The sequence below is a fragment of the Syngnathus floridae genome, chromosome 3 (genome assembly GCF_059516105.1).
Source record: "Syngnathus floridae isolate MCC-2025c chromosome 3, RoL_Sflo_1.0, whole genome shotgun sequence".
NCBI classification, from domain to species: domain Eukaryota; kingdom Metazoa; phylum Chordata; class Actinopteri; order Syngnathiformes; family Syngnathidae; genus Syngnathus; species Syngnathus floridae.
The window spans coordinates 11,580,842-11,593,583 of record NC_142415.1 but is presented as its reverse complement, the minus strand read 5'-3'; the positions used below and the strand labels follow the sequence as shown (position 1 = coordinate 11,593,583).

The 12,742-nt window shown below is 39.4% G+C and overlaps 1 long non-coding RNA gene across 7 annotated transcripts in view; it reads right to left on the bottom strand.

Annotated features, from left to right (window-relative positions):
* The window catches only part of LOC148400523 (uncharacterized), a 44,979-nt gene extending 33,153 nt beyond the window's left edge, over positions 1-11,826 (bottom strand). For 2 of the 7 annotated variants that reach the window (XR_015857740.1, XR_015857741.1), the window contains exon 1: positions 11,365-11,826. This is a non-coding gene — a long non-coding RNA (uncharacterized LOC148400523). The remainder of the gene's footprint in view (positions 1-11,364) is intronic. The other 5 variants (XR_015857739.1, XR_015857738.1, XR_015857735.1 and 2 more) reach the window with 4 other exon arrangements.
* Positions 11,827-12,742: the final 916 nt, after the last annotated feature.

Genomic DNA, 12,742 nt, shown 5'->3' with positions numbered 1-12,742 from the left:
ATACCTTGTAACTTTAAAACACACATTTGGAATCATATATAATTGTGAACAATTCCCCCCCAGTTTGAAAATGCAGCAATGTATATCAAGCAATCTTCATCCTATATCATGGACTAAAATAATACAATATCTAATCATGTAATACCAGGAATGAAGAGCATTTTAAACTGCCCTCACATTTCTAAGAGTCACCACAATGCCAGTTTTACTGTAGAGCGTGTGTACTGCCAAAAACAGTCCAGTAAAACATCACAGACGCAAAAGATTTCTAATAGTATACAATACGTCACTGTATGTTTGCCATTTGAACAAGTGTGTATGTGTGATATCTCACTAAGGAGAAAGTGTTGTCCCAGGTTCATCAGCTCACAGGAGGTGATTTTAATGCACAGCCCACCAAATCCTGTACCCCCCCACCCTGCTATTGCCACCTGGCTAAACCAGTTAACACTGCAGGCTGGAGGTCATGGCCCAGTGGTGCCGATGCAGACAGCTCCGAGAGGTGTGATATGAGCCCCGTGCGCCGTAGCCTCGCCCACCTCGGAATATCACCACACTACAGTCATGGACTGACACCTCGATGAAGAGAATGATGGCTGTAAATCTGAAACAAAGCAAGGTCATCGGGCACGCATACACGCAACCAAACACTCTGGAGTTTTGAAACATTGTTTCCACGTAAACAAAATGGAGTGAAGGCAGAATGTTATGCTGCGTCACACTGTTTTAGTGCTGATATCCGTCTAATTGATGACTTTGTGCCACATCAATCCATTATGCATAATTTAACATGGATCAAGTCCCACATTAACATAATCGCCCATTGGATATTCCGCATAGTGTGGCACGCCACTGGGAAGCAGAATCCCAGCCTGAGAAGGAGTGACAGGGGAGATGCACCCAGCATGAGTTGACAAACACACACACAAACACATACACACACGCAAACACACACACACAAACACACAGACACATGACACACAACACACGTGCACGCAGTCGAGAATGAAGCTGATGTTAAGATGTCAGATCCTTATTCCCTTTAAGCAAATAGTGAGAGTTCCGAGTGTTTATGTAGTGTTTGTGTAGAGCCAAATTTGAATAAACAGCCACACACACACACACCTACACCTACCAACACAGACACACACACACACACACCAGCTCGGAGTGAGTGCTGAAGCCGCCTGCTTAGACGCTGCCGTTTGCAATCACTAAGCAGCTTTAGTGTCTCCTACCACAGTCCTGATTTAAAATTCATAAATGCTAATCCTTCATAATTTACAGTTTAAAAAGCAGCCCAGCTCACAGGCCCTGTGGCCACAGCTCTGTCAGAGTAATTATACCAAGGGGCCGGGATTGAACTACTAGCAGACACTTTCAACAGTCAAGGAAATCTCCCTCAGTGGCACCAGACCCAATTATTCCAAATAACTAAACAGATTAGTGAGTCATTTTCTTTTCAATCTGGACACAGGTACCAAATTGGCATTGTACTTTAGTCGGGTGGGTAAATAACGTGAAAGTTGGGGCACGCCTGTTTCTTATTAAGCCGGTGCCGGAGTCATTTTTTTTTTACCTACTTCATTTAATTTGTGGCCTCGCCAATTGTCTTTTACAAGGTTATGAGGCTCTCTCGCTTTGGATGGTGTCACGAGGTGATTTGCTGGCCTCTCACTGTTCACTGACATGGCAATCAGCGTGTAAGTGTGTGAGTGTGCCTGCATGTGTGTGTGTGTGTGTGTGTGTGTGTCCATGTGTGCACGCATGCATGCCACTAATGAAGGGAAGCTTATGTTTGGGGAAGTGCCAATTCACAAAACAAATTCCACGTCCTTGCAAGGACACAACACATTAGTTCAGATGTAGCATATCAGGGATTCTTTCATCCAAGGCCGCTAATAGAAAGCCATTATAAAAATGTTAGGCTTTCACTGTAATGGACCTCAATGACACCAAGAACCATCAAAGGTCCCAAGTTTTGTATATGTATGCTTTCAGAAATACTGACGCACCTTCCTTTGCAATACATAGTTAATTACCTTTCTTCAAAACATGTTTTGTCTTACATTCCCTTTTCCAGGAGTGTACTTATCATTTAATGGACTAAGTAAGAGGCGTGCAGGGCATTTCTGCCTGATGTAGCTCCGACTGTGCTATACGTGCGTGCGTGCGTGCGTGCGTGCGTGCGTGCGTGCGTGCGTGCGTGCGTGCATGTCTGTGTGTGTGTGTGTGTGTACATACACACAGGTACATCCAAAGTAAAGTTTTTCCAATTGCGATTTTCACGCAACATAGAAGGAGCATTTCAAAAGGGAGCAAAAGGCATGTATAATTCTGGAGAATTTACTAAATATAGGATCTTCAAATAATTTGGGTTACACACAAAAGTTTTGTAAAAATAATAAAGTTAATATATTGGTGACAGCAAGTCTATTATGTTACTATTGTTTTACTAAAAATATAATTAGTCTAGTATTTGCATTATAATATGTAGTGATGTAGTGATAGTAGTATAATAGAAACTGCAGCAGCTTTTATTATCCACCCGTTCATTCATTCATTCATTCATTTTCTGCTGTCCCAGCAGTCATCGGGCTGTAGGCGGGGGACACCCTAAACCGGTTGCCAGCCAATCACAGGGCACACAGAGACTAACAACCATCCGCACTCACACTCACACCTATGGGCAATTTGGAGTGCTCAATCGGCCTACCAAGCATGTTTTTGGGATGTGGGAGGAAACCGGAGTGCCTGGAGAAAACCCACATAGGCACGGGGAGAACATGCAAACTCCACACAGGGTACTAACCAGTGTGCCACCGAGCCGTCCACTTGAATTATTATTATTAATTATTATTATTATGGTTATTTTTTTTATTGATATTATTGTTATTTTGAGATATTTACAATTCGTTCCTGTGACTATCAAATGAGTTTTATAATTTTCTTGGTCATATTAACGCTAATTTGTTTTCCTCAAATTTGTTGGGGAATTATTTCAAATATGACAAGAAAATAAGCCATGATTTCCTCCTTTTAATCCATTCAAGTTTCGGATATCTAGGTTAATTTCAGTGAAACGAAAAGGATCAGAAATATTTTAAGCTATTTGACAGCCTGTTTTTTTTCCGAAAAGGCTCAAAGAGAACAAAGCGAGTTCTCATATGTGGTGTTTTTTTTTTTTTTTTTTAAGATGGCCACGACCCTCGGATGATGTCTGAGCCCTACATCACTGTGACTTTCATCTCTAAGTGAAAGAAATCATGATTCCATTAGAGCAGATTAGGACCAATGCGCTGGACATCATGTCACAAATCCTAAGCTTTAAAGTTTCTCTGTCTTCTTCTCCCAGTCAGCCATGAGGAACCAATCACTCAATGCTCACGCTTTTCTTCTTTTCTACTTAAAAAACAAATCTGCCAAGATGCTTGTTATTGTGGACTCAATACCTGCCCGTGCGATGGACGTATAAAGCCAACTCACACCAAGTTACCAGTTTACATCCACACTGGTTTCCTATTGGTTTTCGATAACACACTTCCTACTCTTTATTGCTGTACGTCTTTCACATTTGACATTTACAATTAACCTAAAATGAGAGCCCACACCATTGGTGACACACTGGAGCAGCTTTGCTGTTCTCAGTGAGCAATTGACCTTTGCCACACCCTATAAATACAGACTGACCAATCACAGCGCAGACCTCTGACTACGCTATACTATGAAATAGCCATCAGCAATTCCAGAGCACATATAGACAAACAGCCATTCACATTCCATTCTATGTAGAATTTTGAATTTTCAATTAACCTAAGTTTTTGGAATGTTGGAGGGATCTGGAGTATACAAGTACACTTGTAGTACACAAAGGTTTGAACCAACTTTTTCATGCTCATCCCAACTTTTGATTCCTCGTGTATTCTTAAAGTTAGTTCTTAAATTGTTTACACACTGCTGTTTTTTTAAATTTCATTCTACATTACCATTGCATCTATCAATGATGTTACATCCAGTTAACTGCATGATAATTACCAGGCTCGTCCTCAACTCTCAGTTGAACTCACTTCATGAAACTATGCTGAAGGTTGTGTCTATCGGTGTTCAAAGAAGCCGTCTGAGAATAACACATTTGCACATGTAGTCTATCTCCTGCGAAACACATTGTGGCTTGTAATGTGTTCGGTTTGTGGTTCAGCCATTTCCAACAACCAAATAGCTTGCACGGATGATAAGAGTTTCATTATTTTCAGAACAAATCAAAGGCACCAAGCAGCATCATTCATAAAACAGATTTCAATATTCCACCTGTTCGTAATGAGCTGTTCAACAAAGCGACGGAGAGATGGAAGACAGAGCAAGAAATAATGGAGGAGGTGTGTACAGTGCACACGCTCAAAGAAAGCAGCAGCCCAAAGGATATTGCTTTTAGTTATTCTGGTTGTGCACCCTTAGTCTGCATTCAGAAGCAGGGCAATTTTACAAAATAAAATCTAATCAAAACAACAGCAGAATAAAACAATGAACTTAGACTCCAGCTGAAAACAAAAATAATGATCAGTTTTATTTATTTATTCATTTATTTATTTATTTAGCTTTAAAGCCAAACACAGTGACTTTGAAAACAAGAAAATAGATTATTTCATCTTGCCGTTAAAAAAAAAAACAAAAAAAACAAAAAAACTATTATATACAAAGTCACTGGACACAATCAAATTGGCTTTGATTCGTTGACCAGAAATCAAACGCATCATAGGATGGACACAAAAGCAGCACCCTCTGTATTTTCCCATAATATTTTCAGTAGACTCGAGGTCATAGTGTTATAATCTAATTTTATTCTTACATTAGGAGTTATGTTGATATTTGACGTGAATGCTTGAGCCTTGTGATTGCAATGCCATCTTACAATGCAGCCTTGATTACTTACTAGCATTTTTTGTGTTTGTGTTCCTCCCACAAATGTTTGAGTCACAAATAGTAGCTTTCGACCAAAAGATTTAAACCCCTAATTGATGAAGTTTAAAAAAAAAAAGAAAAAAAGGTCCAAATAAGCAAAAAACACAACATATACAAGTAGTAAACTGCCTGTTTGAACTGACAAACCGAATGAGGGAACTACTATATAGTCTCCATGTAGTGCAGGACAATATAGTCAATGAGGGGTTAGGGAATAATGACGGACATTCAGAGGCAGCCATGGTGTCTGTGTAGTGCGTGAAGCAAAGCAAAGAAATCTATAGAATATGAAGCTGTTAAGAAAACCAGATGGCATATTGTTTGATAGCTGTGCACTGACAAAGATGCAGTATACACACCCTATTGACTTCTTAGAAAAGTGATAGAATTTGAGCTTTTATTCTTTGACATAGTGTAGTAATTGTAAAAGTGATGCTTTGTGATGTACTTTCTGAGAAACCTTGTCATCGCCTCTTCCTTTGTTTCTGTTGTCTTCTGCTCAGAAATCATTCAAGGACACATAAGTCTCTTGAGATTGATTCGTTGAATGTTTCATAGAGTCAAGGTCAAAAGCCTGTTTCATTTGTAGTAAGGTATATTGTCAAAAATAATGGCATAACTGAATCATTCTTGGCTGTTGCTTACTTTTCAGTATGGTAACTTCTCGGAGAAAAAAACGAAACATTTTGAAGTTTTGAACATTGTATTATGGTTGTTGACCTTGTTGGAGGTACCGAACCCCACCAGTTTCATATGCACATTCACCTCTTAGGTGAAAATAAATAAATATTTTTTTCAAATTCAAGACAAAGATGTTGTGATGAACATCACCTTGTTCAAAGAACAAAACCATCACAATGCATGAACTCACAACAAATTACATACCTGCAAATCAGTGCGATTTCTGCTATTGCCTTTGCGAGACCAGTTCAGATATGCGTCATCACGAATTTACACGATGAATCAAGTGTGTTCGGACCTCCGCAGTGGAGGCTCTGCCGAACCCCTGAGACCGACTCACCAAACCCCATTGCACTGTATTAGATGCAATGGTTAACTTTCACAAATGTCTAGTACTCGATACTACTAATTTCCGTCCTGCTAGTTAAACGTAACAAATTAGCCATTGCTCTGCAGAAGCACAAAAACAAATAAACAAATAAATCTTTACCTTGGTATTGTTTTTTAAATGTAGTTTACTTCAATTATAATCTATCCTAAAAAAGTGGAAATTTAACAATCGATGCAGGTTAAGATCCGAAGACTTTCAAACCGTAGGAATGTTTACATTCATTCTGAGGTTCCCTCCAAATGAGTGATGCACCAAGTGGAATGTGCATTTATGGTAATGACGTTTTTTTTCTTTAGAGGACAACACTACCACAGAGAGTGGAATGTGTATCGAGGAAACTAAAAACAATAATTTTTAAAAATTAAAACCACCATCTCCACTGATATCTACTATAATAGATAATCATCAGAATACTAATACTAAAGTAACACCTAAAAAATCCACTCAAATATAGTAACACTGCATTCATACTGATGGCTAATTGAACATCAACTTTCTGGTTTCCTCATAACTACTTGCATTTGCTTCCGAAGCCTTTTCTACGATTAGTGGTTTAAATATAAAGATGCTTATTATTTCTGACTAGGCGCATGATGATGATGTCACTCTAATCATCAAGAAGAGCAATAACAGCAGCTCAAGGCATTGCAGATGGAGTATGATCTTGTTAGTTTCCCATGCATCCCTAATAGGCACGTCTCTGTTAGGGGGAGCAAGGGAAATTGTAACACATTTCAGTAAAAGTAATTGGTACTCATGCAGACAAAAGCCGGCACATATTGCCATCACTATGTATACAGATGCCAATGTAATTACCTTGACTGTGCAGCCTGCTCCCTCTCCCCGTTTGCCGCCTTCCCGTGATTACGTTTTTGTTGCCTGCGTTATCTGCGAGAAAATCACGCTCCTGTGCTGATTAACAAATAACTCAATGATGAGCCATAACAATGTCCAGTTAGGTGCTAAACTACACCGTGTTTGGACAAAGATCTGAGGCCTTATGGGAATTGAGGAGACTCCAGTGATGCCAATTTGGCACAGAGAGGATGAGATTCCATTATTTCTACAGCCTATGCAGCATGAATATCCTCTCACATTAGTTCAATGTCAGAATCAAGCACCACAGCTCCATGTGTGGCAGGTTGTCCAGAGATGCACAGTGTGACTCTTAAAAATGTAATTAGTTCATCTCTCCAGGATGAATTTCCAAGCTTTACTTATATGCCTAAGTAAAGTGCAGTCACTTTGATGATAAAAGGGATAAAAAGGCAGTGATAAGGTGGAATGTTGAGCCTGCTAGTGGAGGTCTAATTGGATGAAGGAACCCTGTAGTATGAGGTATTCATCCCTTATAGTGCAAAGACATTGGTAAAACCTCCCACGCTGTTTTCACTTGATTCAAATAATCTATTTTTCCAGTTAAACTGATGGAAATATTGCCTCCGTTCCAATCAAAGTCTGAGAGCCTTCGCAAAATCATATCACTCAGTAGGAATAACTAGACTCTGTTTTGATATATTGGATTTTTGATTTTCAGAAAAAAAGCTGGCTCGAAAGAAAATCCTAAAAATACTTTTATTTATGTTACATTGCTAAATGACAGGGGGTAATGTTGTTTGGAACATTGAATTTGTATGGATTTACTATGTGTTTCATTTGTTACGGGCTGTCAAACATCCGGCCACGGTATTGCGACCGCAAGGCGACACTGAGGGGGCAGTGCAAAGCTGCCACGTGGAGCCTGGCGAATGCTTGGTAGGTGATTGATTTGCCGTTCATGTCGGGATGATGCAGATTTTTACACGACTTCCCCGTTTGGTGTGTATGAGTGAACGAGTAAAGGAAAGGACCTTCATGTCAGTCTTTTTCCTGGATAATCCCATAACAACTTCAACTGTAAGTGCACACTTCCCTGTCGCTTAAAGCGCCCAAATGAGAGTTAAATGTACATATTTTTCTGGTAAACAGCAGAATTCAGTGTGCTTTTAAATCACACCTGATGGAACAAAGCAGCCCTACACGATACTACCACAATTTTCAAAATCTGGCATGAAGGTTTTTTTTTTCCCCTTGATCAAATTGTCACTATTTCTACACCAGATGTAACCGGCTGCACACCTTCCAAAACATTGAATCAAGATTGTGTCTTTTCATTCTCTGCACAGTAAAGTTTTACTCATCCTATTTCATAAAACACGCATAAATCTCAATGATAAAAACCTAACATCTTGAGAGTGTAATGTTTGGTGACGATCCAAATGAGTATTGTTCAGCCTGTGGGAGGTCTTTCTGCTCTGCTGAGTGCCCTTGTTGTTGCCAAAAGCACAATTTCTAATTCAGCGGTTGTATTGGATCTCATTAAATTAATCTTGGGTACCTAAAGTTGTGACTAGTGCTTGTCACTGTGCTTTTGCCACCACCTGATCCCAAATGAATGAGCGGAAATCAGCCTCTATCCAAAGCTTGGCCTGTGGCTGAATGATCTCATTCAGTGAAATAACTTCCTCCTTCCTTCCATGTTTGGTGCTGTAGCTTTTGTTTTCACTTGCCTGCTGGTGGCCAAGCTGAAGAAAAACATTGGTCCAAGCAATAAAAGAGGTGGGAGGGTGAATAATGTGTCAGGTGCTCTGAATGAATTAAAGTGCCAGGCAGGGCTGTGGAAAAACCTCTGTGTGAGGCCCTAATCAGTTGCAAACAAGGACGGAAGAGGTGGGGGGGACTCTCATTCCTGTAACTAATAATTTGCGGTTTCCCAATGCAGCCAGCCAGCCAGCGCCAAAGGCAGAGACTAATAAACTTGGAGGCTGTGTAGATTTATAAATGATTAATTAAAGAGCCTCCCATGGGAGCTCTAGTAGGCTATAAGCAAAAAATAATAATTAGCTGGGATGAGAATTAAACTAACAGGAAAACATCGTGATCATGTTGGAAAGCGCATGGCGGGGGCAGCTTGTGTGACATTGGGCTGACAAAAAGGGCCCTCAGTGCTCCACCACTTTGGGGTAGAGTGCGAGGAAGGAGGGTGACTGGGTTGAGAGCAGATAATGAAGAGTGTAGACAGAGCGTAGACACACACATACACACACACGCACGTACGTACGCAGACATGCTGGCGTTAGTCATAAGCTGTAAGGAGAGATGACTGAGTGATTGAGAGGGGTTAGGATTGGGTCTGAAATTAGTTCTTGACTGCTTCAAGTACCTCTGCACTCAGCTACATTATCATCTCTGGTTGCCTTGCCTCATGCTTGCCCTTCAAGGAGGTCTCCAAAGGTTCGCTGCTCTAGTTCTTTTTGTGAATGTCAAGATGCTGAGTTGAGGGTCCAGCAGATTTAAAGGGAAGTATCAAGTTATAAGGCCCCTAATAAGAGAACTAACTAATTTCATGCCAATGATTTGAATGTCACAATATATTCTAACTTCCTGAGTATTTTTGATAGCGGCAACCTAGCTTGTGACTTTCTGGATGACCATGGGCGATCTAGGATAATTGGACCAAGACTCTGTGCTCACAATGTTGAATAAGTATTGTGAATGCCTGCAATATAGGCAGGTTTTTTTGTATGCTATATTATTCAGTGAATACATTAACTTATTTTGTGCTCATCTTGTGGCATCATGCAGCTAGGACAATATGTTTGAGTGAATTGAGAAGCCTCTTTTAGACAAAAGTAGTGCTTTGTCATCATCCTGTGAGGTTTGGGTGGTAACAATTGCAGAATTGCTCAATTCATAGTCGGGCTTGACCAGAACAGGATATCTTGTAGAAAATGTGGAATAAATGGGATTGGACATTTTAAGTGTTTAAGTTTTGAGTTCCTTTGATTAAAATACAAAAATAGAAAGGACAGAGTTTCAAGGCCATGAAACACATCTAGTGTGTAAGTGTCAAAAAGAAAATCTTAAGGAGAGCTGGAAGAAGGGCCTAATTGAGTTTTAATATAGGCAACCACCTGTATATTACAGACAGATTGAGTCTAATGTGACTTCTTCAGAAACCCTCATGTGTCAATCTTGACCTCAGTTTGGCACTCAGGTTAAAAAGAACTGGCCCAGAGTGTTTTTTTTCTTGATGTTTCCAGCACACCAGGAGATGAAAAGTGTCTGAGATGAAAAATTAGACCTAAGAAGACTGTTGAAAAGAGAAGTCAGACACATCTTTAAGCCATCATAATTGACTCACTGGAGGGCTGGGCTCTGGTGGCACCGAAGTCCTTCAGAAGTCAATGTTCCCTGAATCTGCAGTCAAGGGTGAATACATGTTTTTAGTTTTCATAAATAAATATTTTATTCAACAGTCAATGTGCTGGAAGACAGTCCTTTCATGTGATGCTGGCTCAGTTGAAAAATAGAGGCGACGAAAGGCTACCAAGCAGAAGCGTGAGGGAGTAAACGTAATGTTTGAAAGATGGCTAAAAAGTAGGACTACTGTTTTTATTGATTTGATCACTGGGAGTGTCCATCAGGTTTGGAGTGACGTTTGTTTAGCAGGCCTTCTTTGAGCTGTGTCAGGCATTTCTTTATGACAAAGGCAGATTCTCCCCCCCAACATTTCAACAGATTAAATCTACACTGATCAAGACACCTAGACTGCAGCGATAACACGAGACATTGCATTTTGTTCAAGCCAAAAACCAGAAAAAAGTGAACTGCAGACTAATGTGAAAAAAAATCATCGAGCCTGCACTCAATAGAGCAAAGATCTCCACCAGAGATTCCTTGTTATACAGTTGCTGACATTTACGCAGATTAAAAGATGACTAAAGAAAATACATTGCTCTTCTATCTGTACTATTTATGAGTATCCACCAAAATCTAATTTGATATACTAAGCATCCTGAATCTACCATGCATCCTGAATGCAAAACAATCTGCATAATACTGTAAAAAATGAGATAGATCGATAGATCGATAGATCGATAGATCGATAGTTCAATAGATAGATAGATAAGAGGGTGATTAGTTTGATAACCTTAAAGAAAGAAAGCATTGCATTATTTTAAGTTGCATACATAAATTCAGTAATTGCATACATGTACTTGGAAAATATGAACCATAAGTAACTACAAATTGATTGAACCATTCAAAAATAAGATAAACACAGTTTGTAGCTCAAACCAAACATTTCAAACAAACCAAACATTTCAAACAAAGTAAGTGTTAACCAAACTAAGAACCAAACCATGCAAGTCCATTTCCTACCAGTTGCGTGTGACCAGGATAAGATAAACACAGATTGTAGCTCAAACCAAACATTTCAAACAAACCAAACATTTCAAACAAACTAAGCATTAACCAAACTTAGAACCAAAGCATGCAAGTGCATTTCCTACCTGTTGTGTGTGACCAGGAACTGAGGAGTGTCTTTGGGTTTCTTTTCTTTGCTTTTGCTGTTTAGTTTTTCTTTATTTCACTAACAGGCTTCCCCGTCTTTGTTCCCCAGGTCTTATGCTGGTCTGTAGGCAATATGGCATCTGACAAGAAGTTTGGTGAATTGTGATGTGGCTGTTTTTTCTCTGCCCCCTACAGGTCTGGAGATGGATTAGTGGATTTGTCTGAATGGTCTATGCCTCTGTTAGTTGACGTGACAGATATTGTGTAGCTCGTTCAGATGTGTGCACCTTGGCTACCTGTGTGAAATATAATGTAGAAACTATTCTAAACGTAGAGATTTTCAAAGGAGTCATATTAATTATTCTTTGCAAAGGACAAAGAAAATGTACCTGTGCTTATCATACTAATATACCTGTGATTATCGTACTACATGTGTTGTTTCACCATTTGTGTTCAAATATCCACTGCTTAAAGTTAGAACACCACAACACTGATGCTATTAGTTACCAAGGCGGGTCACTCATATCTTCAGGTGCCACTATACTTAAATGTCAATAGCAATCCTTAGCATTCTGCCCATGATTATTACTTGATTGGCCAGTCCACTGAGTCCTGGGAAGAATTTTGGATTGGTTTGAACAAGTTATGCTTATCTCACATTCGAACCTTGAAGTTCAAGGTTATTAGGATAATCTTACTGGAAGTCATGATGGACATGTACCAATCAAAGACAGCTCAGGGATTCATACCATAAGGTATGCTGACAAGGAGTGCTATGATTTAAGAGGCAGAGATGAAGGAATAGGTGAAAAATTTCAAGTGCTACAAAAGAAGAAGAATGTTGGCTGCAATAAGAAGATGATCAAAACAGTTTTAAAAGAGAATTTTGCACTAACTTTGCATTTTTGATTTGTGTCAGTTATACATACCATACACGTGTACCTGAAAAAAAGAAATATAAATTCTGCCTGAATAACCACACGTCTAGTATTGTTACATCAACAAAGGCAAGCGGCGAGCAATTGTATTACAAATAACTGTACAATAAAATAGGCAACACCCACCTTTTGAAGTACCGTTGTCAGTCCGTCACAGTATCAGGATCCATTTTAATCAAAATTGTTTCTATCAGCTGCAAATTGGCTCATATTTGTTTCCCGTTGCTGTACAAGTTCAAGAAGGGACAATGTTCCTTCTGTATTTAAAAGAAAACAAAAAGGCATTCCGATAATGTGTGTGAAATGTAAATGTTCATAGCAATGACTTCAGGAGCAAAAAAGACATTTATGCAATAATTGAAATGCAGCATAAAATTGCCCTTGCAAATAATCATGAGCCATTATGAGAACACATTCTGCCTGCTTTTTCTAAGGAGCC